This window comes from Oenanthe melanoleuca, chromosome 1A (assembly GCF_029582105.1).
Source record: "Oenanthe melanoleuca isolate GR-GAL-2019-014 chromosome 1A, OMel1.0, whole genome shotgun sequence".
Lineage (NCBI taxonomy): Eukaryota > Metazoa > Chordata > Aves > Passeriformes > Muscicapidae > Oenanthe > Oenanthe melanoleuca.
In genome coordinates, this window is record NC_079334.1 from 8,969,978 (window position 1) to 8,997,351 (window position 27,374).

Here is a 27,374-nt window from a genome sequence, read left to right on the forward strand (position 1 = left end):
CATCTGTGCCTTAAAAAATAAAAATCTTACAAACTGTACTGTGCTGCTTATAGGAAATAATTGTCTCCATTAAAAAAAAGAAATTAGATTTCCTCAGTTTGCAATGCTGCAGCTTGCTACTGTTGTTACATTAACCAATGTTTCTACATGTGAAGTCTTCCTTTTCATGGAAAGCATAAAGAAAAGAAAATGTTTCAGGGACATATTCCTACAGGGAAAGCCTTTAACACTGAATGTTTCCAGTTAATAGTTATGGTTCTAATGAGGTTCCTTTGAAACCTTTTGGAATTCTTTGTCAAAATAAAAAGAATTTTTCTTAATGTGTTTTCTTTGAGTGTCCTTGTAAAGTATACTTTCCCAAGTTCCCAAGGCAGATTCTCTAACAGTAAAAGGAAACTAAGTTAATGGTATTGTTTTCCTTCCACCCTTCATCTTGTTGAGTTTGTGGCTAATTTTATATTTGTCTTGTGATTCTAAAAATTCCTTCAACTTTTTCTTTACCTTCCCTGTTACCTCTAGAGATCATAATCTAATATACCCAAAAATGCCTGGAAAAATTCTTTTCTAAAGAAGACAGAATTATTACAATACTTCTTCTGCTCTTTGTTTTGGCAAATGGGGGAAGGGGAAAAGGAAAGGAAAGGGCACCTGTGTTGATCCAGCTGAGGGGGTGCTCAGGATCCTGGGGCTCCAGTCTGAACCTCCCCTTCTGCATCCTGAGGCCATTTCCTTTTGTCCTGTCACTACTTGTCTTGGAGAAGAGACCAGCTCCCACCTTGCCACAACCTCCTCTGGAAGTGCAAAGCCAAACTCTGATTGTGGCACTTTCCCAAGGTAGGAGCAGTTTGCAGAGTCTAATTTCTGTCCCCACAATGTCACCTGAGAGGTTCAGTAAGCACAGGAGCCACAGGATCCACATTGGATCACCAGCCTTCCCTGTATCCTTTCTCTTGCTGTGCCCTGCACTGGCAGCTCATTTGCAGGAAGCTGCTAATTGAATCTTGATGACTAAATGGGAATTGGTTCCTTTATGCTTCATTTGGAGGAGGGATTATACTGTAAACCACCAGGCTTTGTGTTTCCTTCCAGTAACTCTTGGATGTATTTTTCTTTGCCCCACTTCTTCCTGATGTAACTGTAGCTGTTGACCTTTATATGATCCATTATAAAAGTGTTCAGTCCCTTTTTTACTCTTGATGAGTGCTTAGCCTCAAAGCCACTCTGTGGCTGATTAATCCCACGCTCAATGGCACTGATATCCTGTGTGGGCCACAGGAATGGCTGTGCAGGGGGTGCATTTGCATCCTTGTCAGGTGAGTTCTCCCTCTCCCATTAGCTGATGTAAACACCAGCACAGTACACAGTTCCTGCATCTGTCAGCATGCTCCACTCACAGTAAGGGACCAAAATCCTTGATGCCAAACCAGATCACAGGAATAAAGGATATTTTGAAATCTGCATAGTTTTTTAGTTCTGCTTCCCTCCTGCAGAGTTGAGCAACACACTACAAAAAATTGTGTTCACTTCTTGAGGTCTCATTTTGATATGCTTAGATCTGTTTAGTTTTATACTATTCAAAGTTTTCTCCAACAGAAAAAAATTACATTTTGTAGCAACTAATAATAAAAAGATCATGCCATTTTCTCCAGGAATGTTGAGGAAAGGCACCAGGATAACAGGCATAGAAAATGTTAGAGATGTCCAAGAAGCAAAGTTATTCTCTGTGCACTGAGCATAAAATGCTGAAAGATGTGAAGAGTGAGTGGAACACGTGATGCCACACACAAATTTCAGGTGAATGCTTCCCTGCTTCTTTATGGGACCCAGCAGTGTTATTGCAGCCTCATTTACACTGCTGCTGTTCCATCTGGGACAGTATTTCCTTTGGAAATCCCTATTTTCAGGGCTTTAGAAACTGCCCATAAAAAGCCTTAATGGGCAGAAATCTTGGCAGCCCTGCTCCCAGTATGGGAGAAAGCCATTGAGTTTTAAGAGGGTTTATTTCCCTCTAAGTTGTAACTCAAATTACTTCATGGGCTTTGCTTAGAGGGAATTTTTCAGACTGTGTCCTCTTGTGGCCTGGACTAAGGAAGTCTTGTTGCTAAACATGAATAACACCTGCTGCCCAGTGAGGAAATCCAAGGATGAGTCTCTTGGGTCACTTTTGCCCAGACCTCCCAGCTGTAATGTAGTCCTGGCAATTCTTACATGGAAAAGGGGAGAGCAGATAAAACTGAGGGATAATTCAGCACCCTTTCCCCACCCCAATATATTCCTGGTACCAAATACAGAAGATTCATATCCTGACCAATTTCTTTCCATTTGTGTAGGCCATAAACCAGGCACATATATTTTCTTTTCCCCAGCTCAGAGTTTAATTTCATGCCTTGGTCCTTCTCATTTATCCCCCAGCCCTTATAGGCAGTCTGAACACATCAAGGCATGATTAAGAATGCATAAAGGTTATTGACACTTGTTTTATGGGCCCTTTGAACTTACAAGAGATATAAAGGGAACACAAAGTAATAGGAAACAGAGGCAGCAGTGTATCAGTGATAGAAAGAATAGGAAGAAACATCTCTCAGACTGGTGGGGATCTGAATAGTTTGCTTCATTCTTACTCCACCAATCCTGGCAAAGTCTATCTGCAGTGGTCAGATGCCCTGTTCCTCCTCTCTGTGGGAATCACTTCTGATCTCCACAGAAGATTTCATGGATTTTGTGCCATGCCATGGCAGCACTACCCCAGGACAGTTGTGCAGTTTGGTGGCTGGAATTGCTGTTGAGGGTGGATTGAAGTGGAGCTTCACCTCCTTGTGCACCTCCTGCACAGGGCTGGAAGACCCAGGGAGGATTTGTGTGTCTGGTGATGAGCAAACACAGCTCTCCAGGACATTCTCATTTCTTACCAACATCGACTTGGGTGCCTTGAGAAGTTACATTAAACAAATAAAGGAGTGTAAGAACTTCAACAATCCCTTCTGTAGCCACACCTGATTGTGAAGAAAGTACAACACCCCTCACTCCTTTATTTAGTGTACAGATAACCTAATTCTCTGCTCAAAAATAAAGGAGGACTCAGTCCTTCTGTCAATGAAGGACCTCTGAATGCATCATTCAGTGGGATTTATCTTTTCTTGTTGTCACAACTTCTTGTCATTGATGCTCTGTCACTCAGAGGTATCCCCATATTTTTGGTAGCACTTCTGCCTGGGAATTATCACCTGCCTTAGATGTATTTGTTCCTTATTTGTATCACTTTGTGTTTGGCTTTCTTGAGAATGTTTTTGTTTACCTTGGACTGTTTTGCCAGTTTTTCAAGATCTTTTAGATTCTGATCCAACCCTCCAAAGCACTTAGAATTTTCTTTCTCTCTACATGATATTCAAATCTTTATGAAAGCCATTAATCACTTACCCCCAGTTAATACTTTGTGCAAATAATGAACGTTTCAGTTCTCAGTCCAAACAAAAAAAAACATTTAGCCTTGAACATAAGTGATTTCTTCTTCTTCCTCTTAGAGAAGCAAATCCCTTCCTACTCAGCATATTCTGTGATTCTGTGAAAAAAAAAAAGTCATTATGAGTCAATGGAATTTTTTTTTGTTTTCATTGCTGACAATTCTAATAAAAACAAAGTACTGGAATGAAAAGCTTCATTAGGTAACACTGAAAAACAACAAAAAAATGTCACTCTTTCTACATAACCCAGTGCTTTAAGCTGTTTACCCAAAGTAACAGAGATTTAGATTCACTGCCTTCTTCCATGGTGAAGTGTCAAATCCCCAGCCCCCAGAATGCCCTGGCCTCCAAACTCTGTGCCAGCTCTGGACATCTTTCCAGTCTCCCTTTTGAAGCTGAAGTGATCACTGGCAGAGGGACAAGAACCAGGGTGTTCATTCCCTTTTCCAGGTGAGCATCCCAACCAGTACAGGGAGAGCACCAAGCTCCAGCTGCTCTTTCCCAAGTCTTGGACAGCCCTGCTCTTGGGCAGTGATTCTTTATGAACAGCAGCCAGCAGAGGAACCTTCTCCCACCACTCTAAACCAGAATATCCTTAATGTGGATGTGGATAATGCCTTAGACATGGAATAGGACAGGAGTAACCAATTCTTCACATCTAAAAGGTCCCTCACATCCAAAATGGCATTCTCATAAAAAGGAGTAAAAATCCTTGCTCCACTTGAGCAAACCAAACAATTTCTTCTTACAAAAATTTTCTGAAAAGCTTTGCCAAAATCCCTACATCATTTCAGGCCAACCCCAAACACGTTTTTCAGTGAGCAGGACACAGCAAGCACATTCTCTGAGTGACAGAGTTGTGATAACATGGGACAAGTGTCTGTCTGTACCCAGGAGGATCCAACACTGACTCCTTCCAAAACAAATAAGAGGATCTCAAGCAGCTTCTACTGAAAGTATCTGAAGAAAAAAAATTTTGTGGCTTTGGGAAGCCCAACATGATGCTATGGTGCCACAAGCCTAACAATAAATAGGTTTGAACTGTTCCCTCTTTAGGTAATGTTACTCTGAGCTCCCAGATGCTGCCAAGCAGAACAGTCTGTGCTGCTCTGCTCTCCCTGCCATGTGGAACTGCTTCCCCAGCCTAAACCACACCAAGATTGAGATAATTAGAGAAGATAATACAGAAACAGCCACAGTTGGGTTTGAAATTCATTAGTTACAAATGCTGTACAAGATCTTTGCTGCTAAACTACTCATCAAATAGTAAAGCTTGAGGAGCCCAGAGCTGCATATTGCTGATGGGCTGGGGTGGTAAAGAAATGCTGCTCTATATTCTCAACTGAATAGAGAGTTTTGTGCACACTGAAATTGTGGGGAAAGAAACCCTAGACCTCTAGCAAAAATCAGTGTCTGGTAAGGCCCTTGCTCAGTGCTGTGTTTGGGTGAGGATTACAAGGTTTATTTTCAATTTTTACGTTTGGAGCATAACTACTGAAGAATATTCTGTTGGAGATGTTCCAATGCCCCAAGTAAGTACATTTCTTGCAAATGTAAGTTTCTAAGCAAATGGCCAAAGTTTTCTATACATGCCTTTTTTTTTTTTTTTTTTTTCCTATAGGGCACCCTGCACAGAGCAAAGCTTTATCTATACCCATCACATACTTGACTTACATTTCAGGCTGCCTTTTCAGAGGTTCAAGAAAAGATTCCCATAGCTAACTTTAGTGCAAAAGATCAATCTGTATCTACCAGTCAGGTATCTATAAAGACTTTAATTAGCATTCATCATTATTTGCTCTTAGTTGCTCTTTGCAGGAGCAGCCCTGATGGATAAAATAGCAGCAAAAGGAACAAAGCATTCCTGGGTGGCACTGATTTCTTATTCCTTAGTTTCCTCTGTAGGATTTTATATGTATCTTTCCGTAGATTTGGCACTGGCCAGGAGTAGAAAAGAGAGAAAAGAGTAGAAAAGTGGTGTAGCTCAGAACTACAGCTTTCATGCAACTTTATTATTGAACTGTTTATCACAATGCTGAACTCATGAATATAAATTTAACCTAAAAACCTCAGGAGATTTTCAAGCCTCCAAGAAAAGGTAACATCTTTAGCAATACCAAGGACACAAACCAAATTTAAAAGCATATCTGAAAAAGGTTGTGGAGACTATTTATATTGACTATTTCAACCAAAATTTTTTACATTCTTATATTCTTAAATGTTCATGAGTTTGGACTATTGAAATATGAGAAATTTGCAGTTGTGATGTATATAATACAGCTTTGGATGCTGCTTCCATTAAGGAAGATCTGGATTCACTTCTTTACTCAATGGGGGCAGCAGAATTCCACTAAATGGAAATGTCTTAGTCAGACTTTTAACTTAAAATGCTAACACTTTTGTTTTACATCTTAATGCTGCACTAACACTGAATTAAAATGGAGTCCCAATGGTAATGTGCAATATCTGAATCAATACCACACGATTAGTGTCATGAAAATGAATATTAAATGATATAATAGCAGTGGGACTCACCAAACAAGAAGGGATTTTTAAGGGAATAAAGCCTTTGGTACCCATTAACTCATGCCTGACTAATGCTAAATTATGATCAAATATCTGGAAAATACTTGTGAGGGCTTCACTATTGCCTGCAAAATGTGTCCTCATTAATGCTACTGTGATAAATTCTGAAAGAATTCATTATGGCTCAGTACTTCTAATAGATAGTCACCCATAAATTTCATCTCAACCAACCCTGGCATTGCCACAGCCCCAGAGATCAGTCCCACAGAGATGCTCTGGTGGACTGGCTCCAAACTCTCTATGTAAGGACTACCAGTGATTGCTTTTTCTGTTTGACATATTTCAATTTTGGAGGTTTCTGCCATGACTGGGAATCAACATCCTGCCCCATTTGGTGGATTCATGGCCAGTGCAATGCCTCTGTCCACATGGTCTTCACAATGGACAGGCTGATGTGGATGTGACAACAGGAGGAGCACAAGGATGGGTGAGATTTCAGTCTGTCCAATCTCACATTAAATAAATGTTTAATTAATTTGCTGGGCAAGAAAACTGCTTGGATTCAGATTCTATCAGGCACCAGACACATGGATTTTTTGAGGTTGCTCCCTGCTCACATGGAGTCTCCCACATCTCTCCCACTGCAGCTCATGGCAGGACCTGGTCCCAACACCTTCAATACATCAGGAACTTGGTTTGTATTCTCTGAGTGTAAAATAACACATTTTCTATCAAAGTATTTCCCTGCAAAATTAACCTCCCAAATAAGCAAAATGTTCTTTAATATCTCAAACATGAGAGCCATTTAAAATTTATCCCAACAAATTATTACAGACATACTTAAGCACGGGCCAATTTCCAAGGTACAGGAGTAATATAAATTTAAATTAAACTGTTGTCACTTCGTGAAAATTGCAGATAGCTCTTTCAAGTTCTCTTCTTCCTTTTAGTTGGATCTGCTCTCTGAAAATTTAATGTAAATGCTGCTGATTTCACCCAAAACACATGTCCTGCCAGGACAAGGCTTTCAAGCATCTGCTTTGCTGGATTGTTGCTTGGATTAAATCCAGAGAAGCCCAATGTGTTCTTCTAAGCAGGACTGCCTCCATACATGCTTACATGATTTCCTAAATCAAAGCCTTTTTTTTTGTTTTGTTTTCATTGCTCCAAACCTTTCTCTCCATTTAGCCTTCATATTTATTGATTAAAAAAGGATTTGCCAAAGTAACAAATATAACCCAGGAGTCAGGGCAGAGCTCCACCAAGTTCATTATCCATGTAGCCAGTAGACAAATGAACAACAGAAAATCTGTTGTATGTCTCACAATTTGCCTGTTTTTAATAGTTTATGGTCACCATTTGTCTATACATTGCTCATGTCACTTATAAATTAATGCAGTAAAATTAAAAATATCAATTTACTTGGTTTTTTTTCCATAGCTAAATAAAAATTGGGTGCTACATTTTGATTTTCAAGGGAAAAAAATGCAGTGGGTCAGAGTGCCATCTCTATTGTGTGCCAGAGATTAATCTGGCCTCATGATAGATTTGGACATAATAAAATATCCTTCTACTCTGAAAACATGTTACATTAAATGGCAGCTTATGCCAATCAGTCCCACATTCTGAGCAGAGTCAAAATTGCTGACTTCAATGACAAAGTGATTTTTTTACTGCTTTTTTTCCCCAAAGTACATGCTTGAGATTGTAACTGAAGAATTTGCTTCTGCATATGGTTGAATTCAAAATATTTAGATGGTGATGTAAGCTCGCCTTGAGCACGTGCTGAAGTGCAGCCCCTGAAAAAAGAGACTTGCCTGCACAGAAAAGGGTGAGGTAGCCAACTTCTCCTCCATCCAGTAATTTAGCAGGTCAGGAAGTAGATATTTTATTCTGAAGGAAAATAAAAAGGATGTTCATGCAAGGCACTACCATCACCACTACCACTGTGTGCTTTGTTTGGTTAGGTTGGGTTTTTTGTTTGGTTTTTTTTGTTATTTTATAACTGACACCCTTAATCAGCTCTTCCCTCTCCTTCTCCTCTGATGTTGTAGTGCTTCTTTCTCATTATCTAAACACTACTATTAGAATTTTCCACACCTAAACACTACTATTAGAATTTTCTAAACCTAAACACTACTATTAGAATTTTCTACACCTAAACTTTCCTCAAATCTTTCAGGGAACCTTAAGTAATGAATCTGTAGTCCAAGCTAGGAATTATGCTTTTCTTTCAAGCAGAGACATCAGAAGTCCCTGATTCCCACAGAGGAAAACCATTTCTGTATTACTTCAAGGCTTGTTGACCTTTTGTGTGCATCCACAGGTACATGTGTGTTCAAGCACTCACATGAAAACTACTTTGGTGTGCTCATTTTCCTGTGACTGCTTGGACTACAAATTCCTCATAAAGGACTTTTAACTACAAACTCAAGGTAGTCCACTCAGGTCTTCACAGTTCCTTCAGCACGTGGTCAAGTAAAGTGAGAAAATGAATTATCCTGTGTTGAAGGTGGCAAGTGAGTGACACTTCAATCAGCCAAGGCAGGTCTGCAGGAACTCCAGCCATCCCTTATGTTCATGGAACTGGAAGTGCAGGGTACCAGGAATGCTGTATTCCTGCCAGGCTTTATTTTCACAGCATCAAAAGCATTTAGACTGTCAAAACATTAACAACTCCAAGGTATCACCTTTATCTCATGTAATCCTCAAGCTGGTTATTAGAGACTGGAAGAGTATCCTAGGGGAGTGTCACTGAGATTTACTTGACTCTCACCTGTTTTCCATGGAATGTGATATTTATGTTTCCATGGCTAGTTTGGTGAACTTTCACCTGGACTTCTGCTGTTCTTGCATCCAAGCTGAATCTACAAGCAAGCCATCCTTATTCAAGACATGAAGTTATGAATAAACAGCACAGTAACTCATGTAGACTGGCATTTGTTTTCCTTGCTATTATTAAATAAGCAAATCACTCAAAATCTGCATGGCTGGGAAGTGAAGCTCCATGGGGAGCTCCTTTGGAGCTGTCAATTCCAGCTGGAAGAGGAGAGGCAGGAACTGGGGCAGGATTAGTCCTACTGAGTATCAGCTCTCTGAAAATTGGATGTCTGGCTCAAGCTGCTCACGTGGGGCTCTGTCTCAAGCACCTCGAGGGAGTGATTCATCTCTCTCATCTCAGAGATTAAACTAAGTGAGGACAGCTAAATGTGGGGAAAATCAATCTTGTTCTCAGTTTCACCCTCTCTTGTCTTTCCACCCCCTTAAGTTTTTTCACCCCAGTGATTATATTCTAAACAACTGGATAATGATGTATAGCAAGCTTAATAAAGCTTATCAAATAATAATAATAAAAAAAGGATTCTTAAAACCATCTGAGGCTGCCGAAGAATAACAAAAAGATGTTTCACATATTTTCTTCCCAGAGTCTGAAGGATACAGAGAGTAAACAGAGACATTTTTGTCCCCATAAGAAAAGAAAAAAAACCCTACCAATAATATTAATTTCAAGGGGTTTGCTTTATTTTGTCCAGGTTAAGCTCAATCTTTTTCCCTTCCTGCAAAGAAAAGTTTCCATTTTCTATTGCAAACTTATTTCTACAATTACAAAACAGAAAAAGGGTTAAGAATATGAATCATCAAGAGTTTTCAGGAGGAAAATTATCTGAGATTCCATTTTCTTCTGGCATTCAGAATTTTCTGTGTGCTTTCATTTCAGTCTAGAAGGAAGAACATTTTGAATAGTCAAAAAAATCAATGTTCTTTCACAACTGTTCTTGCTTCCAGTTTTTTCCAGAGGACTCTGCCTGAGTGATCAAGAACTGTTTCCAGAGCTGTCCATGAGTGATGTATGCCCATTTCCTCAAGCCAAAAATGAGCTTTTGTGTCTTGGAAATGACTTCCAGATCAGATTTAATTATTTCAGAAAAAAATGTCCCCAATGCTGCTAGCAGCACCTGTAAGAGAAGATGCACATCTGTATGGGATGCTTCCTGCATCCAGGCATTTGTCTTCATCTGTTCTACAATTTCATTTGCCTGTCAATGGGGATGGTATTTACATCAACCTCACAGAGGTGTTGCAAGGTTCACTTCATTAAAATTTGCCAAATGTCAGGTCCTTGGAAACAAGATGGTTTGGAATTATAAAGAAGTTATTTTTAGTATTCAGAAATTAATCTTTTAACCTGCCAGAACAGATGCTCTGTGCCTTTCTCTGTGCCCTCCAGGTTGCTGAACTCTGGTGAATCATGAACAGAAATTAGCTGCAGACTTTGCCTGCAGACAGGGTGAGGATTGCATCAGACCCTGTGGAAATAAAAATATGTTCTCAAAGACCTGTTGGAGTCCTTTTGAATGTGAAGACTGTGTTGGACAGCTTCATAGATGATTCTGTAGCTCTCAAACCCAAAATTTTTCTTTTGGAAATACCTTCTCTAGAAAGTGACAACTGTTTTGGCCACTGAAATTCAGATTTGTCTTCTGAAATCTGCTGATTTTCCATAATTTCCCCCCTGTTTTGAATTAGTAATTGTCAAAATTGCAGTTTTCAAATAAAAAAAGTAAATCTATAGAAATGCCATTAAAAAGTAATTAGGAACAACAATGAAACAAAATTTAAGAGACCTGAAGAAATAAAAACCAGCCATGTCCTGGAAACTAAAAACTAAGGCCAAAAATGAGAGAGTGCTAAGGCTTAGAATATCTGGAATGGAAAAATGCATGAAGAGTAAATAGGGGAAGATGATTTATTTAAGCTTCAAGCCTTTTTTCTTAATTGTGTTTTAAGAATGCTTCATTTTAATTATCAACATGAGTGGTTCAGTAACTCAGTTCCACAGACCTCAACAATTACAGCTCAACAATGAGCAAAATCTGTTCCTCCCATTACCTTTCCCTCTGATACTTGACCACTGCTGCTGCTATGTTTCTATTGTGAGACCAGAAATGGGAATGTTAGGGAGAAAAATGCCTGCAAAGACTCCCATTCCCTTTGGTGCACCATGGAAAATGCCACACCACCAGCCCCTCACTGCACTGGTCTCTCTGCAGGGAAATCCTCTGGGCCTCATTGCTTCAAGCTCTGGGAGAACCTGCCAAGAGCTTGTCAGGATGATGGGATCTGAAATAACACCACTGTGGCCTTGTCCATTTTTCACACTTTTTGCCTGAGCATCCACTGGCCTCAATCAGACTGGCTTCAGACTGACAGAAGGTAGATTTAGATTGGATATTAGAAAAGAATTCTTCCCTGTGGGGGTGGTGAGGCAATGGCACAGATTTCTGGGAGGCTGGAATAACAATCTGCCACTTGCAGAAGTGCTTAAGTATTATTTTCATGCTTTTATATTGCTGTATTACTATAGATAATCTTAACCAAAATGGCTACAAACCTGCTTCCCATTGCAAACAAACTGTTCTAAAATGAAGCTTGAATATATATATATTTATAAATTCTTGTTTCATTTTAACCCATCCCAAGGGATCTATTAACAATCTGGGATACCCTTACCTTCATGGGCAGCTCATAACACTTGCCCAGAGAAGGTTTTGGCTGCCCCATCCCTGGCAGTGTCCCAGGCCAAGCTGGATGGGGCTGTGAGCAACCTGGGATAGTGGAAGGTGTCCCTGCCCATGGCAGGGGTTGGGAGTGAAATGGACTTTAAGGTCCCTTGAGAAGGCAAAGACAAAGGCAAATCATTCTATAATTCCCTGATCTAGACATGGGGTGATCTGATCCAGCCCATCTGCAGCTGCACAGCCCCAGAACTGGGAGCACTGTGCCAGGGATGAGTGAAGCCCAAAGCTGGGATGTGGCTGTGGCACTGCCAGGGTCACTTCAGTCCTCAGGCTGAGTTAGTGTCTCTGCAGCAGACAGACCCAGCAGGCAGCTCAGGGCTGACCTCAGAGAATCACAGAATCGTTTAGGCTGGAAAAGACCTCCCAGATTATCGAGTCCATCTTTGACTGAGCACCACCTTATAAAGCAGACCAGAGCACTGAGTCATTTCTTGAAAACCTCCAGGGATGGGGACTCTACCACCTCCCTGGGCAGCCTGTTCTAGTGCTTAACCAGCCTTTCCATGGCAGAATTCTTCCTGATGTCCACCCTGGTGCAGCTTGAGGTTGTTTCGCCTTGTTCTGTCCCTTGTTCCCTGGAGAAGACCCTGACCCCACCTGGCTGCCCCTCCTGTCTGGGACGTGTAGAGAGTGAAAAAGTCCCCCTTGAGCCTCCTTTTCTCCATGCTGAGCCCCTCAGCTGCTCCTCACAGGACTGTCTGGGTGTATTCAGAGCACAGAGCTTGAAGATGCTCAGGGCTCCATGCAAACACCGACAGCTGCAGAGTTACGGTGGAACAGAACCAGCCAGGCATTTCAGGTACAAAGAGATAATGGAGACATGGTTCAGAGGACTGAATCATCTCATTTGGGCTGCTAAAATGTTGCTAATAAAATGTGATGACAGCCTCGGCGTTAATAACATGTGCGCTATCTCTGTGATCAGCACAATGTTTATTCTAAAGAGCGGTGTTTATTCCTTCCATTGCCTGTCCTCGTCATTCAAGGCTGAACAAAAGATCTTTTGTGCAGCACAGAGCTGGGCTTAACCCTACAAAGGGCTAAGCATTCTTGCAGCAGTGGACTTAGTCACATGCTTAACTTTAAGCATGTCAACAGCCCCACAGAAATTGGCAAGACTAATTATGTCCTCAGAGTTAAGCACGGGCTTAAGTGCACTTTTGGACCACAGCCAGAGTACTCAGCACCTTTGCAAGGCTGATCTGCCAGTGACCAAATTTTGTTTTGGAAGAATTTCTATTCAACCAAAGTAAAATGGCCAAAAAAAAAAAAAATCCCTTTGCATCTTTCTGTAGGTATTATCAAATTGGATCCAGGCCAAAATTTTACCATTCCCACCAGCACATGCAGCTGTTCTCCGACAAAAGGGTGTAATTCCAACCCCTGGATAAAAGTGTACATTTCAGTGCATTTGCCATAAGGAGAAGTTTGCCGTTTTTCACAGTTAAAGCAACTTTTCCTGGTTGGTGGCAGTTTCCTTGTCTCCGGTGAAAACTGCCTCAATTTCCTATGGAATGTTTACAGGCAGAACAGGAAACAGGTTCATTTTATTGCAACCCCAGAGTGTATTTCCCATTTCATCAAGCCCATGAAGAACGTCTTCCAAGCCTTGCCATCTCCTCCAGGATGAATCCATCCTGCAATTACTGCTCAGCTGTATTTATTTTTTTTTTCCACTTGCATGCTCGTTTTCCCCACTGGACACCTCAATTTTTCACCAGATTATTTAAATTCTCAGCTTCTCTCCTACTTCTTAGTGCTGCCTATTTCTGTTCCCTTCCACCTCTGGAAGTGAATGCATCCCAGCAAACAATTCCTCATGGATGAAATAAAAGAATTGAGAGGAAGTGGCAGGAGGGAGGGAAGCAGGAAAGAGGTGAATCCCTGAGCTTTGAGCTCTGCTGCCGCCAGTGCTTTTCTAGCAATGCCCTCCCAACCTGCCAGAACCTGTCAGTCTAGCCTTCCTATTATCACTTCCACTTGGAATTTCTGCTGGAATGTGCTCGTTTGTTGATTTCCTGTTTGCCATTTGGTGAGGTTCCCAAGGAGCAGCTGCAGTACCTGTCCTAACTCCTGCATTTCTCCTCCTCCCCTCCTCTTTTCAAGCCAGTCACCCAAGTACAGCTGCTCTGGCTTGGAGACCCTACACAGAGCTTGCAAGCAGTGTTTGTTAAACAGATCTTCAATGAGCTCTAAGCTCCCCAGGTTTAGCTCTGGAAACACTCAGTTTAGCAGCTGACCTTTCAGTTCAGTCACCTATCAACTGGACTCATTTTTAAACTCCAGTCTTTACCTAAACTCTTGGCACTGAAGGAGGGTTTTGCTTCCTTCATCCACCTTTTCTAAATTACACAAGAGTGCATGAGGTGACATTTTCTGTTTTCTAAGAGGCCAAAAGACAATTTTGTTATATTTTGTTTTGTTCTGCTTTTAATTCTTGCCGTCTTCAGAATTCATCCTTATCCATCATCTATCCAAATAATTCCATTAGGCCCATCACAGTGGTACAGGAAAAATGAGGTCACTTTCCTGGAAGAATAGTAACTGCTGATTTATTTAAAAAAAAAAAAAAAAGATCACCTGTAAGCACAGCAAGCTGCAGAATGGAGTGGGATGGTGGGAGTGCCTCCTTCTGCTTGTTGGATATTCCCAGAATCCTAGAATGGGCCAGGTTGGAAGGGACCACACTGGTGTCACCTCCCTGCTCCAGCAGGGCCATCCCAGAGCACAGGGCACAGGATTGTGTCCAGAGGGGTCTGGAATATCCCCAGTGAGGAGACTCCACACCCTCTCTGGTCTCTGTTCAGTGCCTGGCACTGCCCAGGACAGAAGTTGTGCCTCCTGTGCAGGTGGAACCCCCTGGGCTCAGTCCCTGCCCGTGGCTCTGGTGCCATTGCTGGGCCCTGCTCTGACCCTCCCTGCACACAGGGACACCCAGGGCTCAGGGCCCCTCTCAGCTGGGGCTCCTCTCCAGCCTGGGCAGCCCCAGCTCCCTCAGCCTTTCCCTGGCAGAGATGCTCCAGGCCCTAAATCATCTCTGCAGCCTCCGCTGGCCCCGCTCCAGGAGCTCCCTGTCCCTGCTGTGCTGCTGATCCCAGAGCTGGACACAGCTCTCCAGATGTGCCTCCGGGGCTGGGCAGAGGGGCAGGAGCACTCCTGACCTGCTGGGGATGCTCTTCCTGACGCACCCCAGGATTTCTGATCATTCCAGGAGCTATTCACCCCTGTGAAAGGATGCTGGAGGCTGAAAATGCAGTTACAGGGGTGCCTGGTGCCTCTGGGCATGCAGCAACTCTTGCCTGTGGCTTTCAAACTCCCTCTCTGTGAGAGCCTCATCAGCATCTCTAAATGATCAGTGAGGCCACCCCAGGATCTGAGTTCAATGCTGTAGGGCAAACAGTGAAATTCCACTTGGGCTTTCCACATCTGAGGGGAAGAGCTGAAGCACTAAAGAGCTGAACTGGAACAATAAGCAGGAAAAAAGTTTTGTTATATAATGCTACAGGTACACATACTATAGAGATTGCAGTCACCTGTTAGTCACCTTTCAAAGGTTTTTTGGCACACATGCAAATGACCCCAGATACTTTGAGACAAGAACTGGAAAAAATGTTAGTGGGGTAAATGGATAGGGACTATCCAAATCAGATCCAAGTGCTATTTCATTTTCTGATTTAGAAGATGAGTCACCTTTTACACTGGATGAACAAGCTGAGCTGTAAAACCCTGGCCCATGTTAGAGTAGTCTGATTTGAGGCCAACCTTTTTTCTCACCAAAACGAGGGCTCAGATAACACACAGAAAAGTAACTTTTGAAAGTATTTAGCAGCTGGTGACTAAATAAATCATAACAATCAGTTCTATGAATATAATATATTAGAGAGCTTGGTAAAGATAATCTCTTCCTAATGACAGACTATGAAACATCACCACTTTGTGGTTGGAAAGAAGTGTGAAGATTGACCATGAGTCTGAAGGAATATGACAATATAACATCTGCAGAAAGCATGTTCAATGTCTATTTCTCTTTTTTTTTTTTTTTTTTTTCCTTCACTTTTACTATGAGTGGTAAATCAGATCTGGTTTATCCTTGTCCTTGGCTCTTGTATCCTTTTCCCACGTTTTCACTGTGTCTGTGAGCCTCTACAAAATTCCTCAGAGAAAATTAGGGGTGACTTGCAGTAAACATAGAATTCATACAAATGTGTATATACACATAATTATAAATATTTATAATTATGAATCTTTCTTTCCTATATCCTGAGGAAGACCAGGCCATTTGTAGGCACTACAGTCAGAAAGAAGTGAGAATTGTGCAAGCCAAGGGCAACTCAGGTTCTGGAATTTATTCTTGCAGCAGGGCTGTCATTAGCCACTGTCAGAATATTTCATTTCAAGAGTTGTTATTACTGTGTGTCAGGAAAACTTTGGGATGGGGAAACCATGATGGTTTTGTACTCAGTTGCTGAGAGGAATTTAGTCTGGTATTGGCCAAGGAACTAAAAATTAGTATCTTGGGAAATGAATTGGATGAGATTATTAATCTGTCAGGCAACAGAAGAAATCCATCTCCCATTGATTTTTGGACATCTATAAATGGAGGTTTGCTATTCTAAGCAGTGCTGAACAATAACCATTTAAATTATTCACTGTGTTGATTCCCAGACTGATATATGATACTGCCAGGCTGGTGAACTGGCAGAATCTCATGCCACAATGCTACAACTAAAAAAAAAAAAAAATTCGAGATGATGCCAGAATCCCCAGTGTATACAATAAGGAGAAAATGGTAAACACCTGAGCATCAGAGATTTTCTGTAACTCAAGGAAAGCAATTCAAGGATTGTTTGGGTTTTTTTTTTTTTTAAGAAAAGAACAAAACCAAAGCAGAACTAACCAAAGCAACCTTTACAATCCAATTAAAAGCTGGGCAGTTTGGTTGTGCAGATAGAGCAATCAAGAACACAGGCACAAACCTTCACTCAAGAAAGATGACTGAAGACTTAAAGTCATAGGAGTGAGAAGTGGAAGCTAGGGAAAGGCCAGAAGGAAGGACTACAAGACTCCCAAGGCATTTTCAACACAGCTGAAATGCCTGGCACTATTTTCCAAACCTCATTAAGTGGGGGAATTTCCCAATGCCCTGACAGAGAGCAGATCTTTCAGCAGGCAGGGCCTTATCTTATCGATTTAAGCTACATTGCTCTATATTGATTTGCTGACTCTAATCAGGATGTTCTTCTAAGCAATTAGATCTTGTCTGAAAATGTAGGAGTTGCTGCTTGCCTCCACTAATCCTGAGATTTCAATCAATGCCCACAAGATTCAAGCAGTACCAGCCAGAATGTGGCGTGACTGTCCGTTCGCATGGAATCTCCGTTCAGGGCAAGGCATCCCCACTCCCACACAAACCCATGCCTTCCACCACAGCCTCCTGCCTGGAACCATGCTCTGGAGGATGCTGGCCTCCTCCCCTGGCTAGTCTCTCATTCCAGAGCTCTCTTGGCTGTCAGGCCTCCCCTCTCTTCCCCCTGATCAGACTGCCCTGAGCAAGTCTGCATTGACAGTGAGGAGGAGGAAACTTGTTCCCTTGGCTTCTGCAGCATGGTGGGAATATTACAATTTACATCTCCAAGGCACCAGCAGAACATCAGTACCTTCCCTGGCCAGAGGAAGGGGAGGGAGACACTGTGACTCAGTCCCTCAGCTGAGTCACAGTCCTGGCAGCAGCAATTTGGGTGGTGCCACTGTCACCACCCTCCTCCCTCAGAACTTGTACTCACTCCCTGTCTGCATGAGACCCTTCTTGCCAGGGACTGAGCTACCTGCCCTGATTTTAAAATCTGGATGGCATTCTTCAAGCCATGGAATAAATGTGAAAGCATTCCTTTGAAAGAAAAATGAAACCATACCCACCAAAACCTTCCAAAATACCCAATTCAGCCTTTAAGCTGAGTCTGACAAGACTTTGGGCATTAAATAAACATTTCTGCATGTCAAATGATCCCCTGTCAAATTGGAAAGAAGAATTTAATTGAAATTTTAAAAAAATCCAAGAACAATACAGAGTTGGAGTTTTCCCAAGCTGTCCTTCCCCTTTCTTACATCAGAAGCAGAGAGGGACAGTGATATTCTTAGACACCAAAATAAAGACCAAGCAGGTGGTCTTGTCCTACAGCATTCAATCCTTATCTCAAACTTCCCAGAAGAGCTTCTTAATCACCCTCACACCTCCTACAGTGGCGTGTGTCACAGATAAATCAGTTCTCATAGTAATTACAGGCAAGAATTCTTACAAGCACCCATAGGACATTATTTTATTTTCAGGCTGAGGAAAGTTTAAAATCATTTAAAAGCTATAAGTTAGACATGAAGGACACTTAAACTGCCTTAAAAACATCACTGGTTTTGCAGTATTTATGAGCAAATCTGGGGAGGACTCAGACTTGGGTCAGACCCATTAAGGTGTGAGTTATATGTAATGCAAGATATTCCCACCTGCCACTGCTCTCCAGGCATTCAGACCCCCACACAGAGTTCTTCACTTACTGCTTCTCTAGAGCCAAAGCAGCCCTGAGGCCCAGGGCTTTGTATCAAGATCAGAAGAATGACAGCAGTAAAACAATTTGAGAGTCAGCTGCCACTCAAGAGAACGTGCATGGTTCTTGTGGAGTTTGAGGTGCTCCTGTAGGAAATGGATTTATTTCTGCCCTAGAAGTGCCCTGTGTGCTTTCTGAGAGATGAACAGAAAAGTGAAAACATTTTCATAAGCACTTCTTGGTCAGTAATTTTCTTTGTTTTCACTGAAAACTTCCTTTAGGAATTTACATGAATAATTTTAGTTAGTCAGCCATTGCCACATTAAGGCTTTATGACAGTAAAGTTTTATTCTCTCACAGTTTGAAATAGTCCTGAATACAGATAATCAAGAGGAAATAAATTCAAAACAGAAATTCTGCCATGTAGATACATACATGTAATCATGTATGATGCATGAAAAAATGCTGCATTAAACTGAAATATTCCACTTAAATTATTTTTTTTCATTGCCTATGTTGCTGTTGGCATGGAATGGGAAAGTAAGTGGAAAGTAAGTTCAGGTTTCTTGTTGCATCACTATCTTCAGAGTCTTTATGCTTGGCTTTTCTATACACTGCACATTTAGGGCTAGGCTATCCCTGAAATGTGTATTTACATAGCTGCTCCTTTTCTCTTTCTTTTTTTTTTTTTATTTTGGAGCAATGTAAGTTCCCACACTAAGAATAGGAAAGAAGCATCAGCAGATACCTGTTTGTGCCATGTTTTTGCCATTGTTTGTGCCATTGTTTGTGCCATGTTTGTGCCATGTTTGTGCCATTGTTTGCGCCATTGTTTGTGCCATTGTTTGTGCCATGTTTGTGCCATTGTTTGTGCCAGTGTTTGTGCCATTCTCTGTGCCATGTTTGTGCCATTGTTTTTGCCATGTTTGTGCCGTGTTTGTGCTATTGTTTGTGCCATGTTTGTGCCATGTTTGTGCCTTTGTTTGTGCCATTGTTTGTGCCATTGTTTGTGCCATGTTTTTGCCATTGTTTGTGCCATTCTCTGTGCCATGTTTGTGCCATTGTTTGTGCCATGTTTGTGCCATTGTTTGTGCCATGTTTGTGCCATGTTTGTGCTATTGTTTGTGCCATTGTTTGTGCCATGTTTGTGCCATTGTTTGTGCCATTATTTGTACAAATGTTTTTGCTATTTTTGTGCCATTGTTTGTGCCATTGTTTGTGCTATTGTTTGTGCCATGTTTGTGCCATTGTTTGTGCCATTCTCTGTGCCATGTTTGTGCCATTGTTTGTGCCATTGTTTGTGTCATTATTTGTACAAATGTTTTTGCTATTTTTGTGCCATTGTTTGTGCCATTCTCTGTGCCATGTTTATGCCATTGTTTGTGCCATTGTTTGTGCCATTGTTTGTGCCATTGTTTGTGCCATTGTTTGTGCCATTGTTTGTGCCATGTTTGTGCCATTGTTTGTGCCATGTTTGTGCCATTGTTTGTGTCATTATTTGTACCAATGTTTTTGCTATTTTTGTGCCATTGTTTGTGCCAGTGTTTGTGCCATGTTTGTGCCATGTTTGTGCCATGTTTGTGCTATTGTTTGTGCCATTGTTTGTGCCATGTTTGTGCCATTCTCTGTGCCATGTTTGTGCCATGTTTGTGCTATTGTTTGTGCCATTGTTTGTGCCATGTTTGTGCCATGTTTGTGCCATGTTTGTGCCATTGTTTGTGCCATTATTTGTACAAATGTTTTTGCTATTTTTGTGCCATTGTTTGTGCCATTGTTTGTGCTATTGTTTGTGCAGTGTTTGTGCCATTGTTTGTGCCATTCTCTGTGCCATGTTTGTGCCATTGTTTGTGTCATTATTTGTACAAATGTTTTTGCTATTTTTGTGCCATTGTTTGTGCCATTCTCTGTGCCATGTTTGTGCCATTGTTTGTGCCATGCTTGTGCCATGTTTGTGCCATTGTTTGTGCCATTCTCTGTGCCATGTTTGTGCCATGTTTGTGCCATGCTTGTGCCATTGTTTGTGCCATGTTTGTGCCATTCTCTGTGCCATGTTTGTGCCATTGTTTGTGCCATTGTTTGTGCCATGTTTGTGCCATGTTTGTGCCATTCTCTGTGCCATGTTTGTGCCATTGTTTGTGTCATTATTTGTACAAATGTTTTTGCTATTTTTGTGCCATTGTTTGTGCCATTCTCTGTGCCATTGTTTGTGCCATTGTTTGTGCCATTGTTTGTGCTATTGTTTGTGCCATTGTTTGTGCCATTGTTTGTGTGTGCCATGTTTGTGCTATTGTTTGTGCCATTCTCTGTGCCTTCTCTGTGCCATGTTTGTGCCATGTTTGTGCTATTGTTTGTGCCATTGTTTGTGCCATTCTCTGTGCCATTCTCTGTGCCATGTTTGTGCCATTGTTTGTGCCATTCTCTGTGCCATTTTTTGTACCAAATTTTTTGCCATGTTTTTGCCATATTTGTGCCATTGTTTGTGCCATATTTGTGCCATTGTTTGTGCCATGTTTGTGCCATTGTATGTGCCATTGTATGTGCCATTGTTTGTGCCATGTTTGCGCCATTGTTTGTGCCATTGTTTGTGCCATGTTTGTGCCATTGTTTGTGCCATTTGGACCCAATCACCTGAAGATGATTTTTATGCACCTGAGGGATGATGTGAAATGTTTATCCTGCTGAGGGCCACTCAGGAAGTCTTGCTGGGACATGGGAGATGCTCAGGGGTGCCAGAGCTGACTCCAGGCACCCTGCTTGGTGTCCCTGTCACCAGCAGTGCTGGGAGGGGAGGTTCACTCCATCCTGAGAGCTGTGTCCTCATTGCAGAAACAAACTGGGCTGTCCCCTGGCACTTGTTCTTGCCAGGGGAGTTTTGCAGCACAGCCAACTCATTCCAGCTCTAGATTCCCACTAGGCACAGGGGGATTAGGGATTTCAGCAGGGCACTCAGCAGGAGGGGAAGATGAACCCTTGTTGATTGTCACCAGAAACATCAATTTAGCCCTGATAAGGATCAGGCTTGGGACAAGCATTTGGAAATCAGGACCCTTGTCAAGCAACTGGTGAGTCAAAAATTCCAGACAAACCATATGAGGGGGATCTGGGCAGGCCTAGGAAGTCTGTATCAGATCATATTTGTATTCCTCCCAGTTCAATGTTCTATTTCTGACTGCAGGCAGTGCCAGTTATTTCAAAAGAAATTCAGCTGTAGACTATTGCAGTTTATCCCCAGGGAAAGCCTGGTTTTATATTTATGGCCTGTGTCTTCAACAGAAGATTTATATCAATTTGAAAAAAAAAAAAGTTGATAAACATTTAGTCTTTTGGACAAGACACTCTCCAGCCCCTGGGGAGAAGCATTTTGACAAACCCTGGAAGGGGTGATAGGGGCCTCAGACACGTTTTTAAGACTCAAGCCTCGGGGGTGTGGGAGGAGCTCATGCAAGAGCAAAGTCACTTTAGACCTTGCAGGCTTAGACTACAAATTTCCAGGAAGATCCAAAATTCACATCCATGCCACGTGAAAGGGAAATGCCTCTTTCAGACAGCATTTACCCAACTTAAAACTGAGAACTGAAAACCCACCTCAGCCTGCACTTCCCAGGGAATACCCAGCAGCTTTTAGGAAGTTTGGATCCCCATTCCTCTCTGCCCTGCCAACCCCCAGGTGTCCCTGGAAAGCAGCAAACCCACAGCTGGATGAACAGGGATACTACTCAGGTGAATCTCCAAAGCTGCTTCTCCCTTCAGAAGCTGTCTCAAGATTTACTGGGCTGTCAGGACCAAACAAGGCATTTGGGAGCCCCTCCTGATCCCATCCTCAATCTCATTAACTTCCTGCCTTCCCCAGTGCCCTGGTGGCCGTGTGTTAACGAAGGGCTGTAATTGGTAAATGAAATTGATTGTGCTGCTCTTGGAATGAGGCAAATTGTCCATCTCTGGAGAAAAGGTAGCATTTTCTGCTGGGAATAAATCAAACTAGGGTCTCTTAAAAGCCTTGGGTAAGTAGAGAGCATTTCAAATTGGCTACAAAGTGCTGGACAAAGCATCAGCAGAAGGAAGGGCAGGGACAAAAATCACCTTAGTGGCTCTTTCTTATCCCCAGTTTCTGTGATTCTATGAATTTTAAATCTGAGCTGCACAATTTAATTACCACTTGCAAAGAGCTGCTGAAAATAGAGTCATTTTCTACTGTGGGCAGATCTGTCCTGTCATCTGTCAGCTGTCAGGGTGCTGAATTGTTCCTTAAGAAATGTGGACATAAAATTGATCCCTGTCTATCCAAAGGACTGGACATTGGGGCATCACAGCTGGAAAAAGCTGCCAGAGGTTGCCCTAAAAGCCCTCCTCTTCAATAAAACAGTCTGAACTCTGCCATGTTGCAGGACTACTCAATATCTTGTCATTTAATCATGTTAATATTTTCATATATCTGGTTTTGAATTGCTGCAGAGTAAAGGAATCAATGCCTTTGCTCTCTTACTCCTTTTATAGTAGCCATTTCACTAATGCAGAGCTTGGCCTTTTCCATCTTAGAGGAGAAATGTATTTCTAGCTATTCTGGGAAACAAGGAATAATTCCCTTTCTTTGTGAGATGCCCTTGTCACATTAATATCATCCTTTTGACTCTCTGTAATCCTTAAATGAGTCCTCCAAGCCTGGTGTCAGTTTTGTTCTGAATATTCTTCATTTATTCAGTTGCTCCTGAAGCTGTAATGACAGCACAGGGACAAACAGATCTCAGTGTCTGGCCATATAAATATAAATTATGAGCTTATGTATTCATACTATCGTAGAATCATAGGATGGACTGAGCTGGAAGGAACCACTGGAATAATCTCTTTCCAGCCTCTCTGCAGGGACACCTTCCACTAGGCTGGGAGGCTCATTCCTAAGTCAGACAATCTGTGGGACAGGTGTCATAATTTAACATTTCTTGTGCACCTTATTCTCAGGCTAAGCCTGGCCAGTTTCACCTCCCAAATTCTGTTATTGCAGGAATTAAGAAACAGGTGGCACATTTTGGGGGGATTTGCCTGTGCTGGTTTTAAGGAAGCAGAGTGCTCTGGGAAGAGTAGTGATGGATGTTCTTTCATTCTCTTAACTGAAAGCCTCTCACTTGTGCCAGCTGTGAGTTAGTTTAACAGACCAGATGATACTCCCAATTATTACCTTAAATTGATACCTCCAATTATTACCTTAATTTTTCCAAGTGGAGATGTTGCTCTTAAGTGATTAACCTGTGCTCAGCAATAGTTTCTTGAACTGTGCATTTTTGACCATTTTTCCTCTTGTCTGCATTGAGCTGATTTATTTATGTAGACTTTGATGTGTTATAAACCCTAAAATGATCCTAGGCATCAAGTCTTTTTTCAGGGGAGACCTTATCTCACTGTTGATGGCCTGATTTATTTAACTTACTGCAGAAAAGCACTATTTTCTGTGATGTGCCAAATTATGAATTCCCCTTAAGAACCTGCTGTGGCAGCCAAATAAACATTTTGGCCATGGGAAGGTAGAAGCAGAAAGGTGTTGAGACTTGCTGAGAGCCACACAGGGTGTTACTGTCAGAGGCCAGATTAGGATTTTGCAAGTCACTCATCAGCAACCTCACTTGATTTGGTATCAGGGAGTTACAAAGAAACTTGGCAAACTTTACCAGCTGACACTGAGGTAGGATCCCAGGAAAAGCTCGTGTAGGATAAAGGCTCTGCCACAGCTTCCCTTCCTTGTCATATTTGTGTGTGTGAAGACAAAAAGGATCTGGCAGAAAGGTGCCAAAAACTGTGGGTAGAACTTATAGCATCCATTCTGTGACACTGTGAAGTTGTGATGGGTGGTTTACTGACAAATCCCTAAATCCCTGGAGCAGGGAGGTGGCCCTGCAATATGAGACTGCCACCACCCAGTTGGTTTGTTCCCTTTTTTGGAGGGGTTCAGAAAATGGATCTCCAGGATCCATCTGAAAAAGGCAAAGCTTGCCAAGTGCCAGTCACTCTTAATCTCTTCATATCCAATTTAGCAATACAGTTCCTGTCTCTGATACCACTTCTGTGTTTGGGACATCCACGCCCTGTTTCCCTTCAGGAAGACTCACTGACCTAGGCTTGCTGGATTGGTTCCTCAAACAGGAGAAAACCACACAAATGGACTGGTTTTTTCGTTGGTGGTGTTTTTTTGTTTGTTTTTGCTTGTTTGTTTGTTTGTTTTTGGTTTTTGTTTGTTTTGTTTTGTTTTGTTTTTTTTTTCTAGTTATTGTGTTTAAGGACTGTGTGCCATATGAAATAATAAAGATTTACTAAATTATGTAATCACAGAATCATAGAATGGCCTGAGTTGGAAGAGGTCCCAAAGATAATCTGAATCCAGCTCTTTTCCATGGGCAGGGACACCTTGCACTATCCCAGGATGTTCCAAGCTGGCCTGGAACACTTCCAGGAGTGAGGCAAATGGAGGATGATACCCACTTACTTTCACACACCTGTACCAGACCATTCCTAGAAGAGTGTTAGGAATAGGGTGCAGAACTTCATGAGCATTTCTGCTCTCCTTCATAATTCTGGTAACTCTATCACATGTGGATTTTGCTCAGTATCTTCAAGAAATGAGATGAAGTTTCTTTTTCTGTTCACTCTCCAGCATTTCCTAACAGTTCAATACTTGCAGCTGAAGGACATGTGACATTTTTCTCCACATGCTGCAATAATTTGTTTTCCCCAGTTCCTTCTCTGGAGAAGGGGGCAAGGATGGACACAGGACTTTGAGATCTGCTCAATAAATAATTTAATTCACAGTAATAGCAACATCTAAAGTGATATTCCCCACCACAAGTGGAAATCATAGCTGGAACAGACATATTCCCCCAGCTGCACAATTCCCACCAAAGTACTGTTTGAAACTAATGGGCCAAAAACATTCCAAATGTAATTCTGCTGAAAATGATAGTGTGAATCAATCTGAAATTCAATAGGTGGTGCCTAAACCCTTTCTTGCCATGAGAAAGCAAAGCCTGGGATATGGAACAGCAAGTGTGACATAAAAGGAGCAATAGGAGTGTTAGAGAAGAAAGTCTAAATGATGAAAATCTAAGCCTGAGCAGAATTTTTCTTTGTGGCCCAGAAGATCTGGTCACACATATATTTCACATTTATATTTTAAATGCATATATTCAGTGCAATTATGCTCTTGCACCTAAACATTTGGAGGAATTTTTTTTTCCATTTCAAAGTTTTCCAAAGTGTAAACCTGGGAAATATTACAGATATATCAGACAGATTGGGACCCACCTTAATTTTCAAAATCCTTGCAAACACCTTTATGCAAGAGAGATGTTTTTCAGTTAGGTTAGGTCAAGAGCCATGAGAGAGATGTAGAAATGGAAGCAAAGGCTACACATTCCAGAGTGTTCCATTTTTCAATTCCCATTATTTTTTAGCTTGGACTTCAATTTTCAAAGCTGGTATATACATGAATTGTTCCTCCATGGATGTTTGAAAGTAGAATAATTACCTGTGTAGGTTGGTTGGCAGTAGATAGATGGATGTGTTGTCACAGAACTCAAGATGTGCATCAGAAAACAGGGAAGGAGAAGAGTAAAACCAGCCCAGGACATACCAGGCTGTAAAACACATAGTTTCTAGTGAATTTAGACCTCTGCCAAGTGTCTGCTTAAATATTTGGTTCATAATCTTGGCCCACATTGAGAAGTGTTTCTTGTCAGGAAAACTGCCTTGTTCCTTCAGGTCTTTTATTTCATTGCTCCAGCCCAAGTTGATTTTCATTTAAATGTGGTAAACATAACAAGCCCTTTCATGAAATGTTAGAGGTCAACTGCACCCCTCATTTTGTTTAGTGTATGTTTCTTTACTTCATTTAAAAGAAGAATAGCAAAACCACAAACTGAAACCCAATATCACCAAGCACTGAAAACAAAAGGGTGCTTACGGGATTGGAGTACTGGGAAAAAAACCCACATTTTATTTTGCAAAGCATTTGGAAAAGTACATTTGATCTTCTTATTTCATTCCTTGGTGCCTGATATTTCAGCCATCCAACCTGGGTTTAGTTCTGTGTGGTCCTAGCAGCAAATGTAGGGCTTGTTCTTGTGTGACATGGGCTGAAGCACATCTCTATCCTTGTGGTGCCTAAAATACCTGGATGTAAAATGGCTGAAGAGGTGTATTTAATCTATATTTGTGAATTATACTGATGATTTATAGATTATATTTAATTTAGCTTGGTTTCAGAAGGCTTAATCATAGTCTCCTACTCAGAATATCTAAATGAGTGCTCTCTCATGTCTCTTTCTGTTCTCTTCTGTGTTTTGTACACCCACTCTGCCTAAATATGGCATATTTATTTGTTTGAATTTTGTCATGCTAATATTTTTGCTAATACTTTTAAATTTAATTTCTATTTTTTTTACAGTATCCAGTTCTGGAATGTCCTTTGGAACCATTTCTGTGGGAAGGACTACAGGACTGTGCTACTGCATAAATCAGTAAAACAAATAAACAAGAGGAAAGATTTTTTGCTATTATGACTGTTAATTAACATTATTTGCCTTGTTAGATGATCTTCAGTCTTAATTTGTGATGATTTATATGCATTTCTATACTTTATATATTCCAGGACATTGATGAGTTTTTGCTGTTTTGGACTTTTAATAAAATGACATGCATTCATAAATATTCATATTTCAAATGTTAAAATACCTTCATTTAAAAAAACATAATTTATGCTTCTTATGAGACATATATCTTTAAAAAACAGAAACATGTTAATTGCCAATATGCTGCTCCCTAATCAGCCCAATCAGAGGTAGTGGGGACATTAAAAGGAGGAAGATAAATCTAATTTCAGTGCTTTGCTGAGTGAGTGTGTATTTTATATTCACAGAACTAAGAATTTTTTTTTTTTCCTTGCAACTGGAAATAAGAAACATGAACATAGATAACATGATAAATAGAAATAAGAAACATGAAAATAAATAACACAATAAATAGCATATTGATTGGGAACCTCATTGCTTGGGAAGCCTATTATTGCAGCAATAAAACCACAAAACTCCATCTGTAAATAGGATAAAATACATTTGTGTGTGAGTATAACAAAATTAAAGCAAACCTAGACAGAGCTAATAAATATATTTACCAGTGAGAGGAAAATTAGTAAATCAAATATATAACAGATATGTGGATTTTGATGTCATGTGTTAGTAAACAAAATAGCATCTCTTCCACTATTTGAGTCTACATAAAGCAAATAT